This window comes from Lutjanus erythropterus, chromosome 20 (genome assembly GCF_056507025.1).
Source record: "Lutjanus erythropterus isolate fLutEry1 chromosome 20, fLutEry1.hap2, whole genome shotgun sequence".
Taxonomy (NCBI): domain Eukaryota; kingdom Metazoa; phylum Chordata; class Actinopteri; order Lutjaniformes; family Lutjanidae; genus Lutjanus; species Lutjanus erythropterus.
In genome coordinates, this window is record NC_139336.1 from 9,237,000 (window position 1) to 9,250,960 (window position 13,961).

Here is a 13,961-nt window from a genome sequence, read left to right on the forward strand (position 1 = left end):
TTTGGAAGACGTTCTGGCTTGTAATGAGATTTCTCGGTGTGGTGAAGTGCCTGCGTGAAGAGATTAGCTGCGTCTAAAAAGTTTATTTCCTCAGCCCACCTGTACTGTGAAAGCTGTCAGAAAAGATTTACATTGACCCGAGGTAATACAGTGGAAACAATTCAACAAAGGTCAAACAACATTACACAGGGAAATGAAAGATGTCACGCAGTATTCAAAAGTTCTGCTGTATGTCTCACGGCGGTGAGTTTAAAGACAAATCAGTCTTTCCTGAAGTTAAAAACAAGAGCAGCAAGTCTGGGACAGGTGACACATTTATGTCCTGGAGCTGCTTGTCTGACACATTACATTTTATTTGCATTTGCTGTGCCTGCGCCAGGCCCGAGGCTGAAGACATAGCTTACTCTCTACAGTAAAAACTCCTCTACACATCTTTCCGCTTCATGTTTCATTCATGCATGTGTTAGTATGGAAGGGGCAGGGTGATGCAGCGGTGGGACAAAATGATGAAGCGGTGTGAGGTGTGTTAAATGACCTTTCGGGTCTGTTCCATTATTGACTGCCTTCCCTCCCCCCTCTTCACTAGCATCCATCCTGTGAGTTTTTTGGCATCTCTGATTCATAATTTTTCTTCCTCCAGGAGAGGAGGATTATCAGACAAAATGGAAATGTTGCTGAGCTGCTTGTGTTTTGACAAAAAGGGCGTGGGCAGGCGTGAGCTACCAAAACAAATGCAAAAGCAGACATGACATGTTCTTAGATTTAAACAATGGGGGAATTATCTTGCCTGTGCGTTACTCCAGATATGAAACTGAAGTGAGGGAAATGCGAGTTGTACAGCACTTGTAAGGTGAGACAGTCTGTATTGAGAATAAACAAAAATGTCACAGATCCTATTGATGTGTTGTCCTGTGCCCTATGGGAAAGAAAGGATCAGAATGTCATGGTGTGATCAATCAACCACTTCAAAGCATTCATAATTGATTAATTGACTTGAGAAGTGTTTTGCCTGGAGCTTTTTCACTGTCTGATAGAGGGTGTTATATGCTGCAGATTGTATAATAAATCCCTTTGAGTTAAATTTGTGGGCTACTAAATAAAACTGACCTGAGCTTTTGCAGTATATTAAAACTACAATCACTCATCATTTTCTTTATATTCATAAAATATTTCCATTTCCAATATTTTAGATGAAGACGGCCAATCTGTTGAGGGAAAATGTTCTGACTATAAACCCAAATGAGGCTGCAAAGGGAAAACATCCTGTTTTTTTACTTCATTATAAATAATAAACATTGTTCTTTACTTTTATCATGTTTGAATTCTTTTGAAATGTGAAAGGAATAAAGAAAAGCACACCAAACATTAGGTTGCATAATTAGCATTGCCAACCGATGGTGAAAATAAAGCAATTTTTAAATTGTCCTGATCAGTGGCTTATTCAAAAAATAATTACCATTCTCCACTTGATTGAAAATAATCAAAGTAAACACAAATGAACTGTTTGAGTCATTTATCAAGCAAAAATACCAAATATTTGTTCTTTCCAGCTTCTCAACTGTGACTATTGGTTGTTTTCATTTATTTCATATCATTGGAAACTGAATACCAAGTCAAAAGTTAGACCAAATCATGTTTTGCAAGTCACGATTTAGTCTGAAGTGCACTGAAGTCCCTGGTCAAGTCCCAAGCCAAGACTACCAAGTCCTGAGTCAAGACAGGCAAGCCCCAAGTCAAGATCGACAAGTCCCACATAAAGTGTGAAGTCAAGACTGACCAGTCCCATGTCAAGACGGACAGTTCCCAAGTCAAGTCACAAGTGAAGGCAGGGAAGTCCTGAGTCCTGTTCCAAGTCAAGTCCTAGATCAAGACTGACAAATCACAAGCAAAGTCCCAAGTCAAGACTGGGAACTCCCAAGTCAAGTCCCACATGAAGACAGACAAGTCCTAAGTCATGTCCTTGGTCAAGACAGGCAAGTCCCTCCTCAAGTCCCAAATCAAGTCATGGTTCAAGACTAACAAGCCCCAAGTCAAGATTGACAAGTCTAAAGTCAAGTCTACAAGTCACAATTAAGTCTTAAGTGTTTACAATCAAGTTGCAAGTCCCTAGTCCCAAGGTAGGTTACATGTCAAGACTGACAAGTCCTCATTGATTTACAATGTTGCTTAGCTGTTAAGTTAACATTAGCTTAGCATTAGCTCACTAGCTATCTCAATATTAGCTTTGATTTAGCATTCTCTGGGCAACTTCAAATATCAAATGTTCTCTGTATTTTTGTTTTCAGTCTTTGTTGACCACTGCCTTTTTTTATAGGCAAATAAAATGATCTTTGATATCAATTTTTCCAACTGGAGCTCAGTAATGTAACATTAGTTTTTCATGGTTCTTCACTGCAACTTCATTAAATGCTGGCAGGTGGTTCAAACGAAAGTAGATCTGGAGAATTATGTACCAGTTTGCTAGGAATGAATAGCGTTAATGTTTGATTCATGATTCACAATTGATTGTGGCACACTTTTTCAGTAATACCATATTTTATAATCCTTAGGCTTAGTGCAAGGTATTAAGTATTTTCAAGTCAAAAAGTTATGTGGATTAAATCCACACCTCTGACTTGAGGACTGTGGGTTAGAAAAAACACTACCTGGCCTCTGAGAATTTATGATGGGTGAATGTTGATGGAATTTATGATGGGATAAAATGTGTTTACTCACTTTGAATTAAATTTGAAATTTGAAAAGAGATTAATGTAGAGATGTACAGAAAATGATAATATCACTAGCTGCATCCATCAGGGCATTTTCTCCGGGCTGACCAGCAGCTCATCTCAGCAGTGCATACATCTCTCATTCTCTGTGAGGTAATATTTGATTAAAAGTTATCAGCGAACATCATTAGGCTTCAATTTACATCTGAAATCCAAAGGTGCACTGCTCATCTTATTGAATTAGTGGAGCTCATGGAAAGACGGAGCTTTGTTTGTCCTTGGAGAAACTTTCCCGTTAGACTGCCCATTTTGAGTGGCCATTACAGAACTGAAACAAATCAGTGGCTTCGTTTTATGAGAAAGAACATTTAGTGAGCATATTAAGTGGCTTAATGTAGCCTGACCATGGGCATATTCAATCAGAGCAGCAGTTTATTGGCATAGGACAGACAGCATTATTATCATAAGGGTAATGTGCACATCATTAACATAAGACCTCCTGACATCATTTCATCTTTGCAGCAGATCAGGAGGTCCTATTCTTTTCAAAGCATGTGCGTTTGTGTTTGCTATCACTCTGTAACATGAAAGGTGTGGAAACTTCTCTCCATTGTGATACACAAATCCCTATACGCTGATTCTATCTAAAGGGCAAGGCCGAAAAAACCAACACTGAATGCCTGTGACCTTTGATCCCTCAGACAGCACTGTATTAAAAACCCACACAATGGTATAAAAGATACTAAAATGGCCCTGGAACACTTTGTAAAACTTTTGTCAGTAAACACTTGAGACTCTACCATGCCATATATCAAAAGCCATGTATCAGCAACATCCAAAAGGCTCCAGCAGTCCTGAGCTCATCTGAGATGGACTCACGCAAAGTGGAAAAGTGCGCTATGGCCTGACGAGTCCACATTTCAGATCGGTGTTGGAAAGGAGAAAAGAACTGCTCAGATTGTTACCAGCACTAACTTCAAAAGCCAGCGTCTGTATGATGTATGAGGGTGTTAGTGCCCACGGCATCATGGGTAAGTGTTACATCTGTTAAAGCCCCATTGATGCTGAAAGGTACAGTGTTTTGCGATCTAGACAACACTTTTAGGGCTGTCAGCAACACGTCAAGACAAATTCAGCATCAGTTTGAATATTAAATATCTTGTCTTTGCACAGTATTCAATTGAATATAGATTTTGCAAATCATTGTATTCTGTTTTTATTCACGTTTTACGCAGTTTCCCAGCTATTTTGGAATTGGGGTTGTGTTTTCGCACCAATACTGCATATCACACTGTTGAGCCTCCCAAAATTCCTTCACTGCCAGAACCGTGGCGATTATGCAAGTCAATATTTTATTAGCCCTGAAACAGCACGGTGCCACTCCACAGCAGCATCCTGTACACCATTTTTTTTTTTTTACTTGAGCCAGATTATATCACATTCATCCAGGGTTAGTATAGACTGTTAAAATATATAAGTCCAGGTAACAGAATCGATCTCAGGAAGACAAGGGAAAGGGAAAAATTATATCTGAACATATCTAATTTTGCCAGAAAATAGAGAAAAATGATCCTACAGCACATGTAGGCATCCCCACAGCTCAAAATATCCCCTCACATAAATGTACAATGATAAAAACAGCGAAAAGCAGCACATTCTCACATTTGAGAGGCTGCAACCAGGAGTTGTCAAAATTTCTGCCATTCACAATTCTCAAATATGTAAAATATTTCTGCATAACACCACCACTAAGAGATATTCCAGGATTTTAAATGCTGACCACAATAGGTTTCCTTTCCCTCAGGTCACAATGTCACGTCAAACAGCCAAACCCCAACGCCCTTTTCAAGAACACACATGAATCATCTCAACATGGTAATCTATTGTGCTGCCAGCGCAGGCCACCGTAGAGTTCATGTGTCATTTGTTTCTACAAACACTGTAATATAACAGTTTGTGTCAGGTCTCTGGAGCAGTACATTATCATGATGAATCACTGTCCACTTCTAAAAAACTGCACTCTCTGGAGGGAAACAGTTATTGCCCGGAGTTAATAATTTAAAACCTTCATGACATAAATTATTATGTTTTATCAACCTTGAACACTGACTGCCTCACAGAAAGGACAGTTTTGTCTTTTTTTTTTAACCTTCTGTGAGAGTGTAAGGATGGAGGGCTACAGATTGTAGAACAGTTGAGACAAATTTGTGAGCTATAAAACAAAACTGACTTCACTTTCATCCTAAAGAGGCTGTAAGTGGAGATGCATCCCAGAGGATAAGGTTTAATTTTCTTTTGCAGTCTCTTAAAACTACAATCATTCATCATTTTCTATATATTCATAAAATATTCATATTTCCACCCTCCCTCTGTGTATTTAGAATAAGGTGGCCTACCTGTTGAGGAGGAATGTTTGGAATATAAATCTAAATGAAGCTGCAAATAGGAACATGCTGTTTGTGCTTCTTTATAAATAGGAAACATTGCTCTTTACTTTTATCGTGTTTGAATACTTTTAAAATATGCAATATGCACTAAGTATTAGGCTGCACTCACGGTGAAAACAAGGCAATTTTCACAACGTCCTAATCAGTGGCCTATTGAAAAAAACAATCACCACATTCTATCCCTGATTGAAAATAATCAAAAAATAATCATAATGATACGTTATGGAAATTAGAAAGTCACTCAGCTTGTAAAAAAAATAAGCTGTAGGATGATGAGAAAAGGATAAAAAAAAAAAAAGGTCTTACCTTTCTGAGCACACATCTCTCTGCAGCGAGTTATAATAAAGGGAAACACAATAAAGCTTAATTATCTCTGGAAGTAGTCGTGCGTTTTTTTCTGTCCGCCACAGAAATGGACAGCACGGAGAGCTTCCCTCCCTCCTGCCATCCTCCTCCTGCCTCCTCCGGTGAGAAAGAAAGTCACAGTGGACCACCCGACCCCAGGCCCCGCCCCCTGCCCGAGAGCCTCGTACCGGTTAATTAACCGGTGATCACGTGACCCTTTTATCACAATCTTTCTTTTTTTCTTTTTAGATGCCTATTAGAAGTAACAGAACTAGAAAGTGATTTTTGATTACAAAAATGTGTAGCAAACATTAAAATGCATTTGGAATTATAGTATATTAGTATTATAAGTATTGTATGGTCAACAAATTCTACAAAAAAACAGCCAAAACCAGCAAAAACGATATTATCTGTGTGGCCAAAGGCTGATATGTCGCCCATTATTCCTCTGTGCCATAGAGATTTATTGTTTTTAAAAAAAACTGGGGGAGACTTGGGACGGTTGTACCCCTTTTTGCATTTCTCTCGGTTAACTCAGAGACGAGTTTGGACTATAGGGCAACTAAGTCTGTATATATTAAACCAATATCTGTCTGGAATTTACCCATGTCATTTAAGCATGATTACATATGACATGTATTTGAAAGGAAGAAGCCAGACGTTGCAACTGACCCCAACCCTGGGTACACCTGCGACATGACCAGGGGACAGCTGCAACATTTTAAAAATACTTTTTAGTGATCAACTTTTTCTTTTTGTCTCACTAAACATAGTATTCAGAGAATATGCATTGCTTTACAACAATATTTACTTGTTTGTTTAGTAATTTGTTTATACATAGAACATAGGTCTATTTTAGGTCAGTGTGCAGATGTTACAGATGCTATTCAGTGTCAGAATGCCATGACAGAACATCATGTGCTAGCTAGAAACACTGATCCAGACACGTGGTAAACATATCACAAACAAGGATTAAACTGAGTAAATTTTGATTATGTCATACACAGTATGACAAAAAATCAGCTTGTTAAAAATTACTATCATAGCATTAAAACATTTTTTTTCAGTAAATGCAGAAGAAGAGGTTGTATGTGTCCTCTGTCTTTCTGGTGGGGAGTGAGTCTAACTGAGCGTGTGCAGAATGAGTATCATCACTCTAGCATGTTTCTATTTGAAGGAATAAGACTTGTTGTAACTGTCCCTGTTACAACCTTTCCAAGTCTACCCTAACACATCAGCGAGCCATGCAGTTACACTGAATGACATGTTCCTTCATTACCATGAAGACGCACTAGTTATTATCTTCTGACTGAGGAACATAATGGAATAAGTTGTGGGTGTCTGAGTGACCAACTGGGCTGGAGCTTGTCTGCAGCTAATCTTGCATACTAATGGCCACATCAGACGAATATTTTTGTGAACATTTGTTTGCTCAAGGTCTTCTTGTGGTTGGGCGAGCCACAATTTTTGAAAAACCTTGAAAAAAACCTATTTTATTGACTGCTCTATTTTATACCAACTGCTACTCCTCATTCCTCACCCTCACTCCTCTTAACGTTATCAACAACTGCTAAGCAAAAAAAAAAAAAAAAAAAAAAAAAGGCTTATCTCGTCTATTGTAGGCCACATTTTGAGCTTTGTCATGGCTAAAAAACTGACACCCATAGAAAAGTTTGATCTCATCTTAATATGAAGCATCCACAGATTAATTCCATACCTGAGATGTTATGATCCACTAAAGTTAGGCATGATACGAGATGCATAAATCCTCATTTTGTTCGCTTCACCATCATCTCTGCTACCTGTCTGCATGGTCATCATATCAGAGTGTTCAAGGTCCACATGCTAACAAATGAAAGATGCAGAATTGACTACAAAATTGACTGTAACTCTGTTATTCTCTATATATTTCTTTATTGTTTGATTGTCATGAAATTTGCTTTTTTATAAGCCTGAAAAATTGAATATGATAGTGGTTACTTTAAATAAAATTTAACCTTTAAATCAGCAACATCAAACCCAAATTATTTAGAATTTCAGCTTTTGTGAGTTTCCTCAAAAATAAAGATCTCTCAATCACTTATCAGTTATTGTTGTTAAGCTGCCTGTAAAAAAATATGAAATGTTCTAAATAAATAACAATATGTATAATATAGAGGTATGGACTTATTATTACGTTTAAACAGTTGAAGTTGCAGTTGCAGACAGTTGCAGAAGCCAGAGTGCTTGGTTACAATACCATTACACTATTATATGCATTTTAAAGTGACCTAAGATTACAAAAACACTTAATTGAAAACTTTGCATACATCTAGATAGATAGATAGTTAGACGAAAACTTACACTATACTATATTATACCAAAAACTTTATGAAAAACTTTGCAAATTTGTCAGTTATGATAATAATAATGATAATAATAATAGTGGTAATAATAAAACAAAGAAGAAGAAGGAGGAGGACAAGGACTTTTAAATATAAATGAATAAATTAATATAAATATACATTTCATACATAACATATGTACATACTGCTGCAAAATACTCAGCTAGTGTATTGATCTGCAGATTAAAATAGTCCCCAACAAATAGACTATTTTTTTCCCAGTGATTTGCCCTGCTGTTTGAGAAAATTATTTTGTCATTTTCTTAAAATTACATTATATTTATAACATTTATATATCACAAACAGAAAAATGAGGTCAGATTAATGTTGTTAAATGATAATATTTCTCATTCTCGTTAGCAGATTGCTATGATTTGATTTTGGTGACCCCCTGACCGTTTGTTCAGCTTGACAGTTTCATTTCAAAGAGAGCTGTCATTTCCCACACACACCTATCACCTCTGCACTGATTTATTTTAAAAAAAGTATTGATGTTTCAGTCACAAGGTCCTTTCTCAATACATATCAATCATGAGGTGACGTAGTGCTTAAATACAGTCCATAAATGTATGTTGGTACACAGCTGGGTTGGAGCTGTGCCCACTTGTTATGTACCCAGAGGTGATAAGTGTGTGTGGGGATCGACTGCTTCCTTTGAAATGGATTTTTGGGCGAGCCAAGCCAGAGATCAAGCAAGTGACGATCATGTTGCCCTCTGTTCAGCTTGACAATTTCCCCACGAGCAACAATGTGCTCCGTGACAAGGTGAGACTGTCCTGACCGGGAAAACTAGAGCATTTATTGTCTATTCAAGCACTATTCAGTGACTTTTATTCACATTTTGAGGCCAGGATAAGTAGACTGACATTATTATGGTGCTGCACAACCTCTAAAGGATACCTCTATAGGCCATCTAGCCATGTGATGTTCCACTGAAATCAGGTATAAAGAGTGATAAAGTCAGCACATGGAGAGCGTGGGGTGGTTGGATGGGTCAGTCAGAACTTTCACCCAGGAGACTAGTGTTTGTGTCTTGTGTGAAACCAACAGTCGATGTCTAGTGACTTCTTTTTACGATGTTACCTAAGTATGTCTTAATGTAAGTTTTTCATGTTATCTGATCTTTTCCTATACCTAACCAGGTAGTTTCTGTGCCTTTATTTTGAAAGCCTACCCATTCACTGCATATTTATAATTCCTAACTTGACCACAGAACCTTGTGGAACCACAGAATCTCATGGTTTGAAGCATAGGGCTGCAGACGAAACTGTTGGTTTGACGAGTTTGGTATGAGAACGTATTGATAGTTCACATCTGGTCGTCTCCTGACCATCAGTATTGGTTTCTTTTAACCACAATGACAACCTTTCTCATATTAGTTGCCTAAAGGAGACAGAGAAGTAAACATTCATGCGGGTGGTTTTGGAGGGCGATGGTGAATAATTTTTGTTGCACAGTTTGGAAGACGGACAAGACTAATCAAAAACTAATGTCTGGATTTCCACAAATCTCTTCATGTCACGTCTTTTTCATTTTGTTACATCTTGCTACGTCTTTTACATCTTATGTTATGTTTCATCTAGTTACATCTTCATTTTGTTACAATGTTTACATCATTTTTTGTGTTGTTATGTCTTTATCGTGCCAATAGGGCATTTTCATTTTGTTATGTCTGTCATCTTGTTACACTCTTTTGTCTTGTTATGTTTTTTCATTTCGTTATATTTATGTAATTTTTATTTTGTCATATAATTTTTCATATTGTTACATCTTTATCAAAAACTAATGTCTGGATTACTGTTTCTGATTACCACAAAACCCTTTATCATTATCTTTATCTTTTCTTTATTGCTACATTATTTTTCATCTTGTTACATCTATTTCTTTTTGTTGTTAACATAATTTTTTTGACTTTTTTTTTTTTTTTTTGCTATATCTTTATCATGCCATTAGGGCATTTTCATATTGTTGTATTTTTTATGCCATTTATGTCATTTTTTTTATCTTTTTGTCTTGCAACATTGCTACTTTTTCATTTTGTTACAATATTTATGTAAACATTCATTTTGTTGCATAATATTGTTGCATATTGTTACATCTTTATCCTGCCATTATGTCATTTTTCATTTCATCATTCATCTTGTTCCACCTTTTTTGTCTTGTCTTTTTCGTCATCTTCTGTCTTTTCCATCTCGTCTTTTTTTGTCTTGTTACATATTTTTTGTCTTGTTACATTTGTCCTACATGGTGTGCACTGATAGATACAGGAATCATCTTTTCGATGTGTTATTAACCCACCAGTTTGGGTTCACATCAGTCTTGATGATGGGAATGTGGTATGCAATAATGCAAAATAAAAACAATCAATAATTTTCCTCAAATGCATCAAAACTGTTTTGAAACTGTAAGGACTAGAAAGTACAGACATGTGTTAAAATGTAGGGAGTAAAAGTAAAAAGTTGTCAGGAAAATAAATACTCAAGTCATGTACTGAAAACTCTACTTAAGTACAGTAACAAAGCATTTTTACTCTGTTGCTTCTTACCTCTCGTGGTTGGGTTCTAGGAACTGTGGTTTTACCAGATAAATAAGTAAAAAAAAGTATCTAACACATTTTTTTAAACCTGGCTGCAGATATTTGCTCTTCTTCAGAAAGTATTAGTGAGGTCCAACACTCATGTTAGCTTGATAAAGTCTGTCTCACAGTCTGCAGTTCATCCCAGAGGTGTGGGACAGAGCTGAGGTTAAGGACTCTGTGCAAGCCGGTCAAGTTCTTTCACACCGAGCTGGGAAAATAATTTCTTTATCACCCTTGTCTTGTGCAGTGGGGCACTATCATTTTGAAATAGTAAAGAATCAAAACACACAAACTGTTTCCCCAAAGTTGGAGGACTTTTAGTCAGTCAGAGGATGAGCTATATGTGCGGCTCCAGGGGCCAAAGGGAACGGCTCGGTCCTGCCTTACTTTACTTTGCAGAGGGATGCCAGATTTACTGAAGCAGACCCTGAACGGGGTCTGGGAGGGGTCCAGTCCATCACTAATACCTCAAGGATGACAAATTGGCTATTTCTTCTCTCGGGTTATTGTTTCAGGTTGAGTTATTTATGGCTTCTGCCACGGCTCTGTGACCCGACCACAGGTGTCTCAGATGCTGCTGAGGGCCTGGCAGCAGTGTTCACTTTGAGAAGGTTTTTTTTTCCCACATCTGTCTCAAATGCCGGGGTGATGCATTCATCTTCAAACGACAGAGTTGTCTCATAAGTCTGCTGCCGCCGGGTGTATCGATCGAGCGTATGGATCGTTCTAGTCCATGAGTTTATATTGCATCTCTGAGTGTTCATTTGGGGCTCTCCTTCTGTTGTCCTTAAACTGGCCTCTTTCTTGTCTTCGAGTATAAAAAAAAGGTTTTGTTGTTCAGAATCTGTGGAACTTACTTTGATTAGAAAAAAGAGGAAATACTTTGAGCATGAAATTTTCTTTGATTTGTTCTGTCACCTCTGACCAAATTAACAACATAAAGGTTCAGAGCACTAATCAATAACTGGATCTTTATTCTGAGAGCTTCTTCAGTCTGTAACCTGATGTTTATTCTTGTATTTGAGAACAGTGAACAGAAACTACAAATTTAGATTCATCCCACGGATGCTGCTCAGGTCCCACCACCCCAGAGCGGAACAAAACTGTTCTGAATATTTGGTATTTTAGGACGCTTTGCATGGGCACAGAGCTGACTAATGCTTGATGACTTCTACCTGACTGCGTGGTGTAAAAGCACACACTCTTTTTTTGTCCAAGCAGGGCTCTGAAGAGGCTGCATTCCATTATTTCAGTGTTTTAAATGGAAGGGTGTGTTCACATCAGACACTGATGGTCCCCAGAGGAAAAATCCCAAAGACTTTAGTGATCCTCTGACTTTTCATCTAGTGCCATGCATTCTTAGACAAAGGATTCCAAAAGGGTTCCTCCTCAAGCACTGGGGTTCTATCCAGAACCACTGGCTTCAGAACCCCCCCCCCCTTTTTTTTAAAGAAAGCATTCTTTGTAAGACTAAGGGTTCCATTCCATTAAGAAACCTTTGCATCAAACAAAGCCTAACCCTAACCCTGACCCTTTTGGAAGGATTGTGCGAAATTCTTGAAGATCTCTTTGACAAGTTTTAATATAAAAGGGTTCTCATTAGAACAAGAGGATTCTAGACAAAACCCTTGGAATATAAAGTGTGGATCCCACTGGTAGGCCTTTTCTACCAACTTTGAACTGTCCCAATTCCAGTTAAAACACCCAATTTTGAGCTGTTAAGAGAATTTCCACCAATAATAAACTGGTTCAGAAACTGGAAAGTTGGTTCCTTGCTGTAACCATAAAATTACAGGTTTTCATTAGGAACCAAAGTTGGCATGTCATATCCTACAGGTTGTTGTGTATTCTACAGCTCCCTCTGTTGATGACATCCTTGATTATAATGGTTCAGCTCGAAACTGATGGAAACGCAGGCTGGTTCTCCAAGGTAGGTAGCACCAAGGTTCCTCGAACAGCACCGGTTCAAAAGGGCCCTGAGTGTATTTTAGATAAAACTCTTGGTTGATTCTAGATAAAATGTTTGGACTATTAAAAGGTTCCTAGTAGAATCCCCTGAGTGTGTTCTCAATAAAACCTTAGCACCTGAACGGCTCTGGATTAAAGACCCAGAGAGAATTCTGGGTGGAACCGTTACACCATAGAAGGGATCTATAGAAACTCTTATATAATCAAGCTCAAGATGAGACATCTGGCAAAACCCAGCCACTAACCACCTTGCTTCAACTTTAACGTCCAGTTATTCCCTTGTTTAAAAGCCTCGAACAGCGTGTCCTCTGACAGACAGAGCTGGACGTTTCTGTGTCAGAGTCAAAGAGGAGAGTCAGAGAGGAGGAGAGACAAAGCCTGCAGATGAGAGCCGGGCCGGAGAGGTGAGCGCAGGTCAGAGCAGCGGGCAGATAGTTAGTAGTCAGTCTATATCTGGATTAAATAGTGTGTGGGAGAGGAGAGACCTTTTGCAAATGGAAAATGCTTCGTGTGTGTGGTATGGCCAGTCCGCTACCTGTGTGCTTTCGTGACCGGCACAGTAGGCGGGGGCAGTTATTCCTGCAACTGTACAGTATGCAGGAATAACTGTCAAAGAAATAGGATGACTATTTGGACCTTCTGCGACAGGTTGAAAGCATGTTAATCTACGGCTACACCAGGATGAACTTCCACGCTCAAATCTAACCATGCTGGTTTTTTTTTGTTTTGAGCTGTGAATGGCTGCTTCTTAGGTTGCTCCGTCGGTCAGTTGGTTGGTCCACAAAAAAAATTCTCACCCCAGAAAGCTGACATTGGGGGCGTGGCAGTGGGAGTGGCTTATATGAAAAAGGCACCGAACTTCTAAATGGGTTCATGTGATATGACCAAACTATAACTGTTTGCCAGAGACTCCTATGGGAGACATGCCCCTTTCCATAGGTCATGAACAGTTTATCGGAAACTCTTGTGGGAGGCGTCATCGGTCTCAGCGGAGAGTTTCAATTTTCGGTGGTGCCCGTTAGCCCTTCCCCCTAAACTTTCTTTTTCATTGGTGACGGTTTCCCTCTGTAACTTATAAACTCTATGTGTTATTTATCTTGACAGAAAGATCCTTTTTCCATTTCTTTGACTTAGTCTCTCTGTTTATACTTTAGCCATGAAGGTCAAGTGATTGTGTGTAGCTGGTTGCAGAATTTGAACTCTCGCTTGTTAAAACTGAAAATATATGCCAACTTGTTCAGATTAAAAACAGTGTTTTGTTTTTGGAAAACACAGTTATTAGAAACTCTCCTCAGAATAACACAATACAATAGACATTTTTCACACTAGCTTCTTTGATATTGAATAGAATTTTAAACAGGCATTACCGATCATAGTAATTAAGGTTCTGTTTCATTTACGTCAAACAGAGTCCAGTCTATGGTAAACCCAACAAACTGGAAACAGGAAAGCTGAAGAATAAACCTGGTATGTTGGAGTTGTGTGGCTTGTTGAATTTTGAGTGTGCATTGATCTGGACACGGCTGGTTGT